Here is a 15,121-nt window from a genome sequence, read left to right as displayed (position 1 = left end):
AAATGTTAATGAATGAGGGGCTGACACCGACATCTGCAGGCTGAAACATGCACCCCGGAGCAGAAAAACACAGAGCGACTTGTTTCTTCAGCCACGACAAGCAGTTAAATTATTTTCAGATGTTGTTTTTGAAAATCAGGAGGCTTTATGTGAAGACATGTTTGTCAGGCTGTGATGATGAATCTGACTGAAATGACAAGGTAAGATTAAGACTTTATATTTACTCTGTGTGTGATTGGTTGTTCATATTTGAAACACTCTATTCACGACTACAGCTTTCAGCCAGTCAATGGACAGCATTAATGGACATATTTTGACTTATGAGTAAATTACAAGAAACGTGTGTCAACAATTGCATAACATACCTACAACTTATGTCCTCCATGTGTGGGATGTATGAGTCATACGCTGGCATACATTGAAAATTTGGTGTGACAGGGGTATAACCAACAGTTAAAATTTATATTCCAGTTTAATCTGTTAACACATTTCTTTCACGTGATGCCTTTTATAACTGTTGACGTATGTTAAATGTTAGTTCTTGAATTATTCATTAATTGTCATAGTGAATAGTGTTTCTTTTAATCACTTTCCTGTTTTAGGATGTATTTAGAAAAGTCCATCATGTTATATTTTGTTAGTTAACTTCACCCTTAGGTCATTCGGAATCAAATGCTACAGACCCACAGAACAGTTGGTCCTGCTAGCAAAACGAGCCGGATCCGCAGCCTGTAGTCACCTGGGAAACCAGTAGTTAACCCTGACACTCGTAAAAGAAGACCAGCAAAGGCCCATTAGGAAACCGAAGAGGACCGCTCACTCCACGTGATCTAACAGACCCAGATAAGTGAACCAGTCAAGTGTTCTGATGGTTTTTGTTGTCAATAATGCAAAGTGTCTATTCATTTGTTGATTTTCTTAATAATAATAGCAATAATGATATGTGAACCTAAAATTGACCGCTAAATTCTAATCAGGTTTGTTCTTATTAAATTTATATTTAGTGCCTTGTTCTTCTCTGTTTACTTTCTTTTCCATGTTTCATCATATCATTTCAGTAATAGAACTATGAATTGTTACCCTTATTGTCAAAATCTAAAACCCATTTGTTTGTACCTGTACCAATGTAAATAAAGGTGTCAATATTATGCCAGCTGTTTTCTTGTGTCCAGTTTAAGACAGATGTTTGATCAATTGTATCCTTAACTCCTGACTTTCGGATCAAAGAATGATTAATATTGATTAAGAATAATCAATAATATTGATATGACATACGTAATTAAATATTGTTTTAACTTATAATCTGTCCACATTATACAGTATTCTCATATTCCCATAGAAGGCAATTCAGTATTAATTATATCAATTATTTGTTAAATATTTTATGGTACTGCCGTGTGAGGCCATTCAATATTGGTTACATTTCAATACGCAACATATTTTATGGTGCGCCCTTGTGATGTGACTTCAACAACACCTAGAGTATAAATGTGACACAAATATTCTGCAGTACTAGTTTTTGTATGCAATACCACAAAAGCAAATTCTATGATTTATGTAGTAGGACTACAAATAAAGTGAAGCGGTGAAATAGTGTTGAGATTTCTGATGTTTCTATACCATGCCTGAGCACTGTCACCCTCTGGGTATCTTAAAATACATGCTGGAGCCAAGCTGTGCAACATCTGACCTAGAGCTGCTCCGAAATGATTTTTATCTTTTCTTCCACTTGCACTTGCAGCCAGCTCAAGGCTAAACAAGCTGAGAGTGTAACGACAAGTCAGCCCTACATTTACGCTTCATTCAAGAGTCAGAGTCCATTCCTTGTAATGGATTCATGAAGCGTGCACCCAGCACAATATGCTAGACATTAAGTGCTTTCATTGTATCTTTCTTCCTACTATTTCAGCTTTGTTTCTGGCCCAACGATGCTCTTACAATTGAACAATTTAGAACCATCACTCAACCTAAAAGAAGGGAAGTGAAGGGTCATGGAAAAGAAAATTACACTAATGGCAACAAGATGAGGTAGCTATCATATACAGCACAGTGTTTGTGCTGAAAGTATTTGTTTCCATCTGACCTCTTTTACTGATGCCATAAATTGTTTTGTAAACATCCACCAATCCACCCATTTTCTAAACCTGCTTATTCAAGTTAACCATCTGGGGTCCACTGACTCTCTGGTGAATCAAGGTCATTTTAACATACCTTCAGTAATTCCCATTTGAAAGTGTGAAGAAATATGTGTCAACATCACACAGCACAAATGAGAAGGAATCGAGCCGAATGGAAAAAAAGCCAAACTTTGAGGTGCAGTTGGAAAGGACAGACATTCAGACAGCTGTGTATGAATGCCACTTACTAATTACTTACTTACTAATTAGAATGTGTGCAGATCCCACCTCTACTGATTTGTGCACATCCGTGCGTATGCTTACGAATGCAGTTCAAATGCAGTTGGAACACAATACGAATATCCAAAATGCTGTCAGAATGCAACAAGAATATCAATAATACATTCAAATGCCTTGCGAGTGCAGTCTGATCACCATCCAAAGTCTGGGTGGAAGGCAAACAAGGGGAGGGGCATGGCAAAGTGAGTGCTGTGGTCCACTATCTTTTGAAGATCTGCCATGTCGTTCTGCTGAATGTCCATTGATATCCAACCTATGAACTGTGAACAATCGGCTCTGACGATTGCATAACTGTACTGCATCTAACAGCGTGTGTTCAGAGTATTACGGCCATCAGGACACTGACGTGCACACCCACAACAGTTATTACCTCTGCAGCCACCAGGAATAACCACTGTTCAAGCTTTTTCCACCTGCACTGCACCTCAAATGTATTCAAACATGCGCTAAACATTTGGGCCAGCCACAGGAATTTGCCACACGGCTTGAAGTGCACGCAAAATGCTGTCAGTGGTCTTCAACTGCACTTCTTTGTCCGAATGGAGGTTGAATTTTCATTCAGCCAGCATTTGGGACCATTCAGCCTCTAATGTGATGGGGGTATAGCATACATAGTGTCCCACAAAAAGTGCCACAAAAATAAACTCTACCCGACTGCAAAGTTTCCAATATCAGTTTGGAACTTCTTTACAATAATCCATATTGTCTTTCTGTCTGGGGCTTTTCTAACTACAAAATGACATTGATATTGTCATTGGGTTTGCATGATTGATTTACTCTCAAAGTGCAGTACAGTTTCACCAGTTTCACTTTTTGCTTGATTGTAGGCAGCATCCTCATTGGATCAGTCTCAAACTACATCAGAAGAAATTCCTCCATTCCATAGCCACATTTAAGGCCCGGTCTCAAATCAAATCAATTTCATTTATATAGCGCCAAATCACAACAAACAGTTGCCCCAAGGCGCTTCATATTGTAAGGCAAACCCATACAATAATTACAATAAAACCCCAACTGTCAAGATGACCCCCTGTGAGCAAGCACTTGGCGACAGTGGGAAGGAAAAACTCCCTTTTAACAGGAAGAAACCTCCAGCAGAACCAGGCTCAGGGAGGGGCAGTCTTCTGCTGGGACTGGTTGGGGCTGAGGGAGAGAACCAGGAAAAAGACATGCTGTGGAGGGGAGCAGAGATCAGTCACTAATGATTAAATGTAGAGAGTGGTGCATACAGAGCAAAAAGAGAAACACTCAGTGCATCATGGGAACCCCCCAGCAGTCTAAGTCTATAGGAGCATAACTAAGGGATGGTTCAGGGTCACCTGATCCAGCCCTAACTATAAGCTTTAGCAAAAAGGAAAGTTTTAAGCCTAATCTTAAAAGTAGAGAGGGTGTCTGTCTCCCTGATCCGAATTGGGAGCTGGTTCCAGAGGAGGGGAGCCTGAAAGCTGAAGGCTCTGCCTCCCATTCTACTCTTACAAACCCTAGGAACTACAAGTAAGCCTGCAGTCTGAGAGCGAAGTGCTCTATTGGGGTGATATGGTACTATGAGGTCCCTAAGATAAGATGGGACCTGATTATTCAAAACCTTATAAGTAAGAAGAAGAATTTTAAATTCTATTCTAGAATTAACAGGAAGCCAATGAAGAGAGGCCAATATGGGTGAGATATGCTCTCTCCTTCTAGTCCCTGTCAGTACTCTAGCTGCAGCATTTTGAATTAACTGAAGGCTTTTCAGGGAACTTTTAGGACAACCTGATAATAATGAATTACAATAGTCCAGCCTAGAGGAAATAAATGCATGAATTAGTTTTTCAGCATCACTCTGAGACAAGACCTTTCTAATTTTAGAGATATTGCGCAAATGCAAAAAAGCAGTCCTACATATTTGTTTAATATGCGCATTGAATGACATATCCTGATCAGAAATGACTCCAAGATTTCTCACAGTATTACTAGAGGTCAGGGTAATGCCATCCAGAGTAAGGATCTGGTTAGACACCATGTTTCTAAGATTTGTGGGGCCACTAAGTACAATAACTTCAGTTTTATCTGAGTTTAAAAGCAGGAAATTAGAGGTCATCCATGTCTTTATGTCTGTAAGACAATCCTGCAGTTTAGCTAATTGGTGTGTGTCCTCTGGCTTCATGGATAGATAAAGCTGAGTATCATCTGCGTAACAATGAAAATTTAAGCAATGCTGTCTAATAATACTGCCTAAGGGAAGCATGTATAAAGTGAATAAAATTGGTCCTAGCACAGAACCTTGTGGAACTCCATAATTAACCTTAGTCTGTGAAGAAGATTCCCCATTTACATGAACAAATTGTAATCTATTAGATAAATATGATTCAAACCACTGCAGCACAGTGCCTTTAATACCTATGGCATGCTCTAATCTCTGTAATAAAATTTTATGGTCAACAGTATCAAAAGCAGCACTGAGGTCTAACAGAACAAGCACAGAGATGGGTCCACTGTCTGAGGCCATAAGAAGATCATTTGTAACCTTCACTAATGCTGTTTCTGTACTATGATGAATTCTAAACCCTGACTGAAACTCTTCAAATAGACCATTCCTCTGCAGATGATCAGTTAGCTGTTTTACAACTACCCTTTCAAGAATTTTTGAGAGAAAAGGAAGGTTGGAGATTGGCCTATAATTAGCTAAGATAGCTGGGTCAAGTGATGGCTTTTTAAGTAATGGTATAATTACTGCCACCTTAAAAGCCTGTGGTACATAGCCAACTAATAAAGACAGATTGGTCATATTTAAGATCGACGCATTAATTAATGGTAGGGCTTCCTTGAGCAGCCTGGTAGGAATGGGGTGTAATAGACATGTTGATGGTTTGGAGGAAGTAACTAATGAAAATAACAGACAGACAGAACAATCGGAGAGAAAGAGTAACCAAATACCGGCATCACTGAAAGCAGCCAAAGAGAACGATATGTCTTTGGGATGGTTATGAGTAATTTTTTCTCTAATAGTTAAAATTTTATTAGCAAAGAAAGCCATGAAGTCATTACTAGTTAAAGTTAAAGGAATACTCGGCTCAATAGAGCTCTGACTCTTTGTCAGCCTGGCTACAGTGCTAAAAAGAAACCTGGGGTTCTTCTTATTTTCTTCAATTATTGATGAGTAGTAAGATGTCCTAGCTTTACGGAGGGCTTTTTTATAGAGCAACAGACTCTTTTTCCAGGCTAAGTGAAGATCTTCTAAATTAGTGAGACGCCATTTCCTCTCCAACTTACGGGTTATCTGCTTAAGCTGCGAGTTTGTGAGTTATACCACGGAGTCAGGCACTTCTGATTTAAGGCTCTCTTTTTCAGAGGAGCTACAGCATCCAAAGTTGTCCTCAATGAGGATATAAAACTATTGACAAGATAATCTATCTCACTCACAGAGTTTCGGTAGCTACTCTGCCCTGTGTTGGTATATGGCATTGGAGAAGATAAAGAAGAAATCATATCCTTAAACCTAGTTACAGAGCTTTCTGAAAGACTTCTACTGTAATGAAACTTATTCCCCACTGCTGGGTAGTCCATCAGAGTAAATGTAAATGTTATTAAGAAATGATCAGACAGAAGGGGGTTTTCGGGGAATACTGTTAAGTCTTCAATTTCCATACCATAAGTCAGAACAAGATCTAAGATATGATTAAAGTGGTGGGTGGACTCATTTACATTTTGAGCAAAGCCAGTCAAGTCTAACAATAGATTAAATGCAGTGTTGAGGCTGTCATTCTCAGCATCTGTGTGGATGTTAAAATCGCCCACTATAATTATCTTATCTGAGCTAAGCACTAAGTCAGACAAAAGGGCCAAAAATTCACAGAGAAACTCACAGTAATGACCAGGTGGACGATAGATAACAACAAATAAAACTGTTTTTGGGACTTCCAATTTGGATGGACAAGACTAAGAGACAAGCTTTCAAATGAATTAAAGCTCTGTCTGGGTTTTTGATTAATTAATAAGCTGGAGTGGAAGATTGCTGCTAATCCTCCGCCTCGGCCCATGCTACGAGTGTTCTGGCAGTTAGTGTGACTCAGGGGTGTTGACTCATTTAAACTAACATATTCATCCTGCTGTAACCAGGTTTCTGTAAGGCAGAATAAATCAATATGTTGATCAATTATTATATCATTTACTAACAGGGAGAGATCTAATGTTTAATAGACCACATTTAACTGTTTTAGTCTGTGGTGCAGTTGAAGGTGCTATATTATTTTTTCTTTTTGAATTTTTATGCTTAAATAGATTTTTGCTGGTTATTGGTGGTCTGGGAGCAGGCACCGTCTCTACGGGGATGGGGTAATGAGGGGATGGCAGGGGGAGAGAAGCTGCAGAGAGGTGTGTAAGACTACAACTCTGCTTCCTGGTCCCAACCCTGGATAGTCACGGTTTGGAGGATTTAAGAAAATTGGCCAGATTTCTAGAAATGAGAGCTGCTCCATCCAAAGTGGGATGGATGCCGTCTCTCCTAACAAGACCAGGTTTTCCCCAGAAGCTTTGCCAATTATCTATGAAGCTAACCTCATTTTTTGGACACCACTCAGACAGCCAGCAATTCAAGGAGAACATGCGGCTAAACATGTCACTCCCGGTCCGATTGGGGAGGGGCGCAGAGAAAACTACAGAGTCCGACATTGTTTTTGCAAAGTTACACACCGATTCAATGTTAATTTTTGTGACCTCCAATTGGCGTAACCGGGTGTCATTACTGCCGACGTGAATTACAATCTTACCAAATTTACGCTTAGCCTTAGCCAGCAGTTTCAAATTTCCTTCGATGTCACCTGCTCTGGCCCCCGGAAGACATTTGACAATGGTTGCTGGTGTCGCTAACTTCACATTTCTCAAAACAGAGTCGCCAATAACCAGAGTTTGATCCTCGGCGGGTGTGTCGCCGAGTGGGGAAAAACGGTTAGAGATGTGAACGGGTTGGCGGTGTATACGGGGCTTCTGTTTAGGACTACGCTTCCTCCTCACAGTCACCCAGTCGGCCTGCAGTGAGAGCCAACCACCAGTAGGTCCCACTGGCGAGAGAATTAATTGAGCATGAATTGAGTATACAAATTACGGGTGTTTGTTGTCATCCGCAACAAAATTGGCCAAAAATGACAAATGTCCCAGTATGAATTATGTATATATTAATAATGTATAGCGAATATATAATGAACAATCACGGATGTATAACGCATGTATTGAGGAAACGGATCGGACGCATTGCAATTATCACGGCAGTATTACTGATGTATTGTGAAGGCATTGCACACATGTTGCACATGCGCAGCATCTGCATTGTGGCCATAAAAGAAGCGTACTCGGGCCTTTCGGCATCACTATTCACACCAACACCACAGCCTCTGGAGCAATTGCTGGACTCGGACAAGTTGATTGGTATTGTAATGATCACAGATTTGATGTTCATGTTGTTATGCAAGGGTTAACTGTTCATGAGCTTGGGGAATGGGAGGGGGGAAGCCGCTTAGGGTTGTGAGATGGTGTTTTTTTTTTTTGAGTGTCATGAAAAGAGAGAGTTCAGCGTGAGTTGCGGCTGTAACAGCAACTATTCCTTTTGTTGGTGTTAAATACAAGTCCTGCAAGAGAACCGAGGTCCACAGCTGACTTCTCTGCAGCTGGGGATTTACAGTATGTTGTTGGATGGCAGCAGCTATTACATCTTGGGGGATCCATACCTACATGTGTACGTTTCCACATCTGGACTGGCACTGACTGGCAGGTATGTCAATTTCTGCGACATATAGTACTTTGGGTTTACGTGACGTGTTTGTTATGCATTCGCAGATGGTCCGCAAATCAGATGCAAAGTAGACGTAATACATACACTTTATTCGTGGCCAATCTGTATGCATTCGCTACAGTTTATTTTAGTCTGTGATGTGGACATAATAGGCACGCAATATATCCATTTTACACACTGTCCCAGTCCGCTGCCAAGCCACAAATCCCCATCAGTTGCAGATATTAGCGGATAATGGCGGATATACAGTGCATAGCTTCAGTATGTTTTGAGTATGTAAGGCGGATGTCATCCACAACCAAAATTTTGTGCAGCTCAAAAATCCTGGCAACGGAAAAATGTGTCTCTGTGGATAATTGCAGATGTGTGCGGATGTCGGCCGACTCATACAAGCATGTTTCATGGATATTGCAGATGTTTAGCAAAAATGAGCCAATTTTGTGTGCAATCCATACGCAAATCTTCCATAAGAAAACATGAGAACTTTATTGAACGTTATTAATCTTGAAGGAAATTGTTTTGCCAGTGTTGAAACAGTAAACATTGCTTTTTTCTTTCTTTTTTTTTTTACAGTGAGAACATTGAGTACAACATGTTTATGCAAAATGACAGAAGAGACTTGCACAAGTTGTTGACAGTATTTCACATCGCTCTGAGGAACTGAAAAATTCTGATCATTATGTATTCCTTCTGCAGATGGGGGAGGAGTCTGATTGCCTCACGTAGAAATGACCTCCTGTGGCGTTCGGTGGTGCACCTCGGTGGTCTCAGTCTTTTGCTGAAGGTGCTTTGACAGGACATCAGTGTGGCATGTAGTGGGTGGGAGGTGTTGTCACGGATGGTGACCACTTTTCTCAACATCTTCCTCTCCGACACGTCCATCACAGACTCCAGTTCCACCCCCAGAATAGAGCCAGCTCTCCTGATGAGCTTGTTGAGTCTGTTCATGTCAGCTGCCTTCAGCCTCCTGGCCCAGCACACTACAGCATAGAAGACGACGCTGGAGACCACCGAGTGATAAAACATCTGCAACATATTTCTGCAGACATTGAAAGATCTGAGCCTCCTGATGAAGTACAGTCAGCGCTGACCTTTCTTCATGCACAGCGTCTGTGTTTACAGTCCAGTCCAGTTTGTTGTCTATGTGGACACCCAGGTACTTGTAGTAGTCCACAGTGTCCATCTCACTCACATCACTCATCTTCAACTGCTTTTCTGGGTTCGGGTCACGGGGGCAACAACTCCAGCAGGGGACCCCAGACTTCCCTTTCCCGTGCCACATTGACCGCCTCTGACTGGGGGATCCCAAGGCATTCCCAGGCCAGTGTGAAGATATAATCTCTCCACCTAGTCCTGGGTCTTCCCCTGGGTCTCCTCCCAGATGGACGTGCCTGGAAGGCCCAGGAGGCATCCTTACCAGATGCCTGAACCACCTCAGCTGGCTCCTTTCAACGCGAAGGAGCAGCGACTCTACTCCGAGCCTCCCACAGATGACCGAGCTTCTCACCCTATCTCTAAGGGAGACACCAGGCACCCTCCTGAGGAAACCCATTTCGGCCGCTTGTACCCACGATCTAGTTCTTTTGGTCATGACCCAACATTCATGACCGTAGGTGAGAGTAGGAACGAAGACTGACCAGTAGATCGAGAGCTTCGCCTTTTGGGTTAGCTTCCTTTTTGTCACAACAGTACGGTAGAGCGAATGCAATACCGCCCCTGCTGTGCTGATTCTCTGACCAATCTCACGCTCCATCATCCCCTCACTCGTGAACAAGACCCCGAGGTACTTGAACTCCTTCACTTGGGGCAAGGCCATATTCGCTACCCGGAGTAGGCAATCCATCGGTTTCCTGCTGAGAACCATGGCCTCAAATTTAGAGGTGCTGATCCTCATCCCAGCCGCTTCACACTCAGCTGCGAACTGCTCCAGTGAGTCTTGGAGGTCACCGGCCGATGAAGCTAACAGGACTACATCATCTGCAAAAAGCAGTGATGAGACCCTGAGCCCACCAAACCGGAAACCCTCCTCCCCCAACTACGCCTTGATATCCTGTCCATGAATATCACAAACAGGATTGGTGACAAGGCGCAGCCCTGGCGGAGGCCAACCTCCACCTGAAACGAGTCCGACTTACTGCCGAGCACCTGAACAGTGAGTGAGTGAGTGGGTTCGGACAGGTGTTCCATCTTCCGAAGTCCACCACCAGCTCCTTCATCTTCAATACATTGAGCTGCAGGTGCTTGAGTCCACACCACTCTACAAACCTGTCCACCACACTCCTGTACTCAGCCTCCTGGTCACTGCTGATGCAGCCCACAATTGCAGAGTCATCCAAACACTTGTGCAGGTGTCAGGACTGTGACCAGAACCTGAAGTCTGAGGTGTAGAGTGTGAACAGAAAGGGAGACAGGACCATCCCCTGTGGTGCCCCCATGCTGCTCCTGATGGTGTCGGATGTAATGTCTCGAAGTCTCACATACTGTGGGTGGCCTGTGAGGTAGTTGATAATCCAGGCCACCAGTGCAGCCACCAGTGCAGCCACCAGTGCAGCCTCCGCCTTTGTGTCACATGGCTTATCACTTAGCGGGTCAGGACATTGAATGCACTGGAGAAGTTGAACAACATGACTCTCACAGTGCTGCCTGCCTCCTCTAGGTGAGAGTAATCTCTGTTCCGCATGAAGATGATGGTATCCTCCACTCCCCTGTTGGGATGGTATGCCAACTGCAGGGAGTCCAGCAATGGTTCCATTTCTGTGCAGAAGTGCCTCAGGATGAGCCCCTCAAGTGACTTCATAACATGGAATGTTCAGGCCACAGGTCTGTAGTCATTAAGTGTGTTGGGGTTCTTCTTCTTGGGCATAGGTATGAGACATGAGATTTTCCACCATTCAGGAACAACCATCTGGTTCAGGCTCAAGTTGAAGATGTGCTGGAAAATCCCACACAGCTGGATAGCACATCCCTTCAGCACTCTGGGACTGAGGCCGCCAGGACCCGCAACCTTTCCTGGACACAGGCGACTAAATTCTCTTCACACCTCCCCTGCAGTGATGGTGATGGGAGGTGTTGTGGAGGATGAGAGAGTGGTGGAGGGAGGAGAGTGGAGGCAGGTTGGTGGGAGGAGTGGTGTGGTAGTAATTGGGGTGGGCAGGGAGTGCACAGGGGAAGAGGAGCACTGAGAAGAGCTGGGGGGATAGTGGGCAGAGATCATGTTGTCAAACCTGTTGAGGAACAGGTTCAACTTGTTGGCCTCATGAAGGTATCCTTCCATCATTTGGTCCACCTTCTTACCATGACCAGTGATCGTTCTCATCCCCTTCCACACCTCCCTCAAGTTGTTCTACTGGAGCTTGCTCTTTACCTTCCTCTTGTAACTGTTCTTCCCCTCTTTGATAATTTTCCTCAGTTCTTGCTGCACCCTCTTCAGCTCCTCTCTGTTTCCACTCCTGAATGCAGCCTTCCTTCCTGTTTAGTGTCACCTTGGTCACCTACGGTTTGTTATTGGGCTAATGGTGCACACTTTTGGTTGTGATGATATTGTCTGTACAGAAGTTCATATAATCTGTTATGCAGTCTGTAATGCTTTCAGTGTCCTCCCTCTCTGCATTACAGAGCACACCCCAGTCGGTCACCTCAAATCATCCACGGAGATGGTATGTGAAGATGCTGCTACTGGTAGTAATACCATAATACTTTTACAACTCTAAGTGAACTGAAATGATTTTGCATATATTTTCCTGTAGTGAGTCAGATGCCAATATACTGTCTATCTAAAAATTGGGGTATACCTCTCTCCATAATAAAATAGATTTAGAATTAATTTATAGCTCGTTTTTAATCTTATTGGTGGCACTTCATCACTTTGAGTTACAACTCGTTACTACGGGCTCACTCGTCTCAATTCAAAGTCACGTTCCAAATCACTATACATCACCATCATAGTCCAAGACTTATACAAGTTACATTATTTTCATACCGACCATCAAGTGAGGCTAAATGCTGGGTGATGACAGACCGTGAGACGTGTGAATAATCAATAAAGCAATCTTCTGAGGCCATCTGTCTCTGACCTCTACAACTGAAGGGCACCGCTGTGTTGAATGGTCACATGATGTGATCTAAAATAGTGTGGGGGAAGAATAGACTGAAAACACTTCTCAGATTTTAAGCAGTGCGTAGTGCCAAAATTGGTCACTTAGCGCGCCACTCAGATTTCTGTCGGCTGTCATCTGTGACAGTATCAAAACTGATTGCGTCGGCAGTATTCTTTAAATCAGAGGAAGAATATTTGCGTAAGTGTGAAAATAACATACAGAATTAAGAAGATTTTATTCTAGGCCATGTTTCTTGCCAATTTATGTCTCTGAATCAACTTTATTTCACTTTTGCTGCTGTCAAGTTGTGATCTCCAGTGTTCCCGCACATTCCATTACACATTTTGCTGAACTATTCATTACCTGAGCAGCAATTTATTTATATCAATCAAATTTATTTGACTTTTGTAGTCTCATTTGAGGGCGGGGCTAAAGGGGTAAAATATGATGCATATGACATAATTTCTCTACTTCGAGGGACAGAAACATAGCACTTTCTCTGAGTTTTTGGACAAATTACACGCAAACGTGGTGGAAAGTGCACGTACTGCGGTTTGTTTATGACCCGGAGCTCAAACGTGTTGAGGCAGTTGTGCAGGCGAGAGAACGTAGCTACTCTGGTTAGCTGTGTAAGCTAACACTCACCGACACAACCTCTCCTATTTTCCTTATCTTCCCTTTTCTACTGGGAAGCAAAAAAAAAAAAAGCATTTTTCATGACTGCTTCTGTGATTACGGCCAAAAACAAAACAGTACACTATATTCCCATTAGAATTGGCGCTGTTTGTGGAAAGAGACTAATCCCCAGGCGGAGTGTGGGAGTGTCAGCACAAACCAGTCAGAGGATGGGGGTTTCAGCGGAAACCATTTTAAACCGGCAGGTCTTAAACCGGCAGGTCTGCAAGGTTGCGGCGAGTACGTTTTTAAGTTTACCGAGCCGGGCTGAATGGTTTGTGCTGAAACTCCCACACTCCGTCCAAGGATTCTCAGCCCTGTTGGTGCCAGCTGTCCTCAGATGTCGTCAAATCCCTTGATATCACGTATGGGGTTCAAACGAGACTGCACTACCCTATTATATTTGTTCCTTCGGGTTATGATTTCTAGGCATCTTACCTGCAGAAATGGTGACAAAAGACATTCATCTTAATGTCTGTGTTGCTTCGCATCACTCGCACTGTCTGACATCTCACTCTATTAGTGACTGGCATCCGCTTTTGATTCCTGATTCACACAGCTCCACCTCCTGGCCAAGAATGGGAACTATGTAAAATGTAACCAGACATAGAAAAAGAATGGAATCACACAGAAAATACGAATACCACAACTTTAACATGTTTTAAAGTCCTTGGCTGTTTTTCATGACTCCATTTTAAATTGGGGGTAGGGTAAGATATTTAAATCAAGTCTTTTTAATCAAGTCATTAAAAACACTTTTGGTGTCTCTAAAAACACTCAGTGCCGCAGCTATACTGGAAGGAAGCTGATCACGGCAGTTTAATGTTTTCTGGTTTTATATTTTGTTTTTACTTGTTTTATTTTTATAGTACTGCTTTTTGTTTTAAAGTTTTGTGAAGAAAGAAATACAGACACACAATACAATTTTTACAAGTTCATGTAGTTGATGGTCACTAAAACAATAGTTTTAAAGGGTGTCGGGGTGCCAGCACTACCAGGGTAGATATGCAATGACAATTAAACGCCACCCTAATACTTCGGCAGCTCACCACCCAAAGTGATGGTTGTGTGAATGCGGTGTCAGGATTTCATCCTGCTCTCCAATTAATGCCAGTCAAACCTCATTCTTGTGCGTGTGTGTGTGTGTAATGCTAGTTGTAGTGTTGTACACCAACCCATATCCCATTGCCTCAGCGAAATCAGATCAGTGGACATAAAACTTTGTTGCATCTCCAACCAGGCAGCATTTCAGAGGGGCTGGAGCTCCATTGATCAAAGCATTCAGACATGTCCCGGCCATCTCCCCTCAGTGCATCATGGTACTGCTTGCTGATGCCAAAAGAGCCAAACAACAAGAAGCATCTCTACTGCTACTGCCTGCCTCTCCCTGATTAGTTGCTGGGAAGATATTTTTAGACCATCCCAGCCGCTTTGAAGAGGGGAAAAAAGAGCATGAGCATCCCCCACCACCACCAGCCCCAAGCCCTTACTCAAAGTCCACCGCAACCCCCCCACCCAAATCCATTGGTCCAGCATGTTTGTTCCTTTTCAGTCTTTCTTGTTGCAGCATTAGCTGTATCAGTGGGCCCTGTCTCGCCGTCTTGTGCATGCTTGACTTTGAGTTCTGTTCATTGTATCAATTTTTAAACATGCAAACACATGGGAGAATAAATTGCTTGGAAATGTATTCCCAGGCCACATTCATGCTTTTAGGTTGATGGGAGCATCATGCAAAATGTTCCTCATAATACTCAAGGATTTTTGAATAAATCCACAAATTTCTATCTCTGTTCTGACTGATAAATGGCAGCAATCCTTTTCTCTTCACAAACATGGTGACTTTCTGACTTGTTTAATCTTGGGCACAGAAGCGCAAACTCTGCCCCTATGCTCACTCTGTGCATACAGATGCGGCAACTTCGACACACTGAAAGGCCCTTTAGACCAACACTTCAACTGGTACACAGTGGAGAGCACGTACATGAGGTTTTTAATGAACATGTGGACTGAGCATGAAAATGACAACTAGGTTGAGTGGAAACTTGTCATCAGTAGCAGTTTTTGGTACAGGCAAACCGGGCAGGCGCCCAGGGCGGCATTTTTTCATGATACCTGGGGGGAGCAGCACTTAAAAAAATCATCTTCTGCGCAAAGCGGCTATCATT

Source organism: Thalassophryne amazonica, chromosome 10, assembly GCF_902500255.1.
Source record: "Thalassophryne amazonica chromosome 10, fThaAma1.1, whole genome shotgun sequence".
Lineage (NCBI taxonomy): Eukaryota > Metazoa > Chordata > Actinopteri > Batrachoidiformes > Batrachoididae > Thalassophryne > Thalassophryne amazonica.
Note: the sequence above shows the minus strand (reverse complement) of the source record.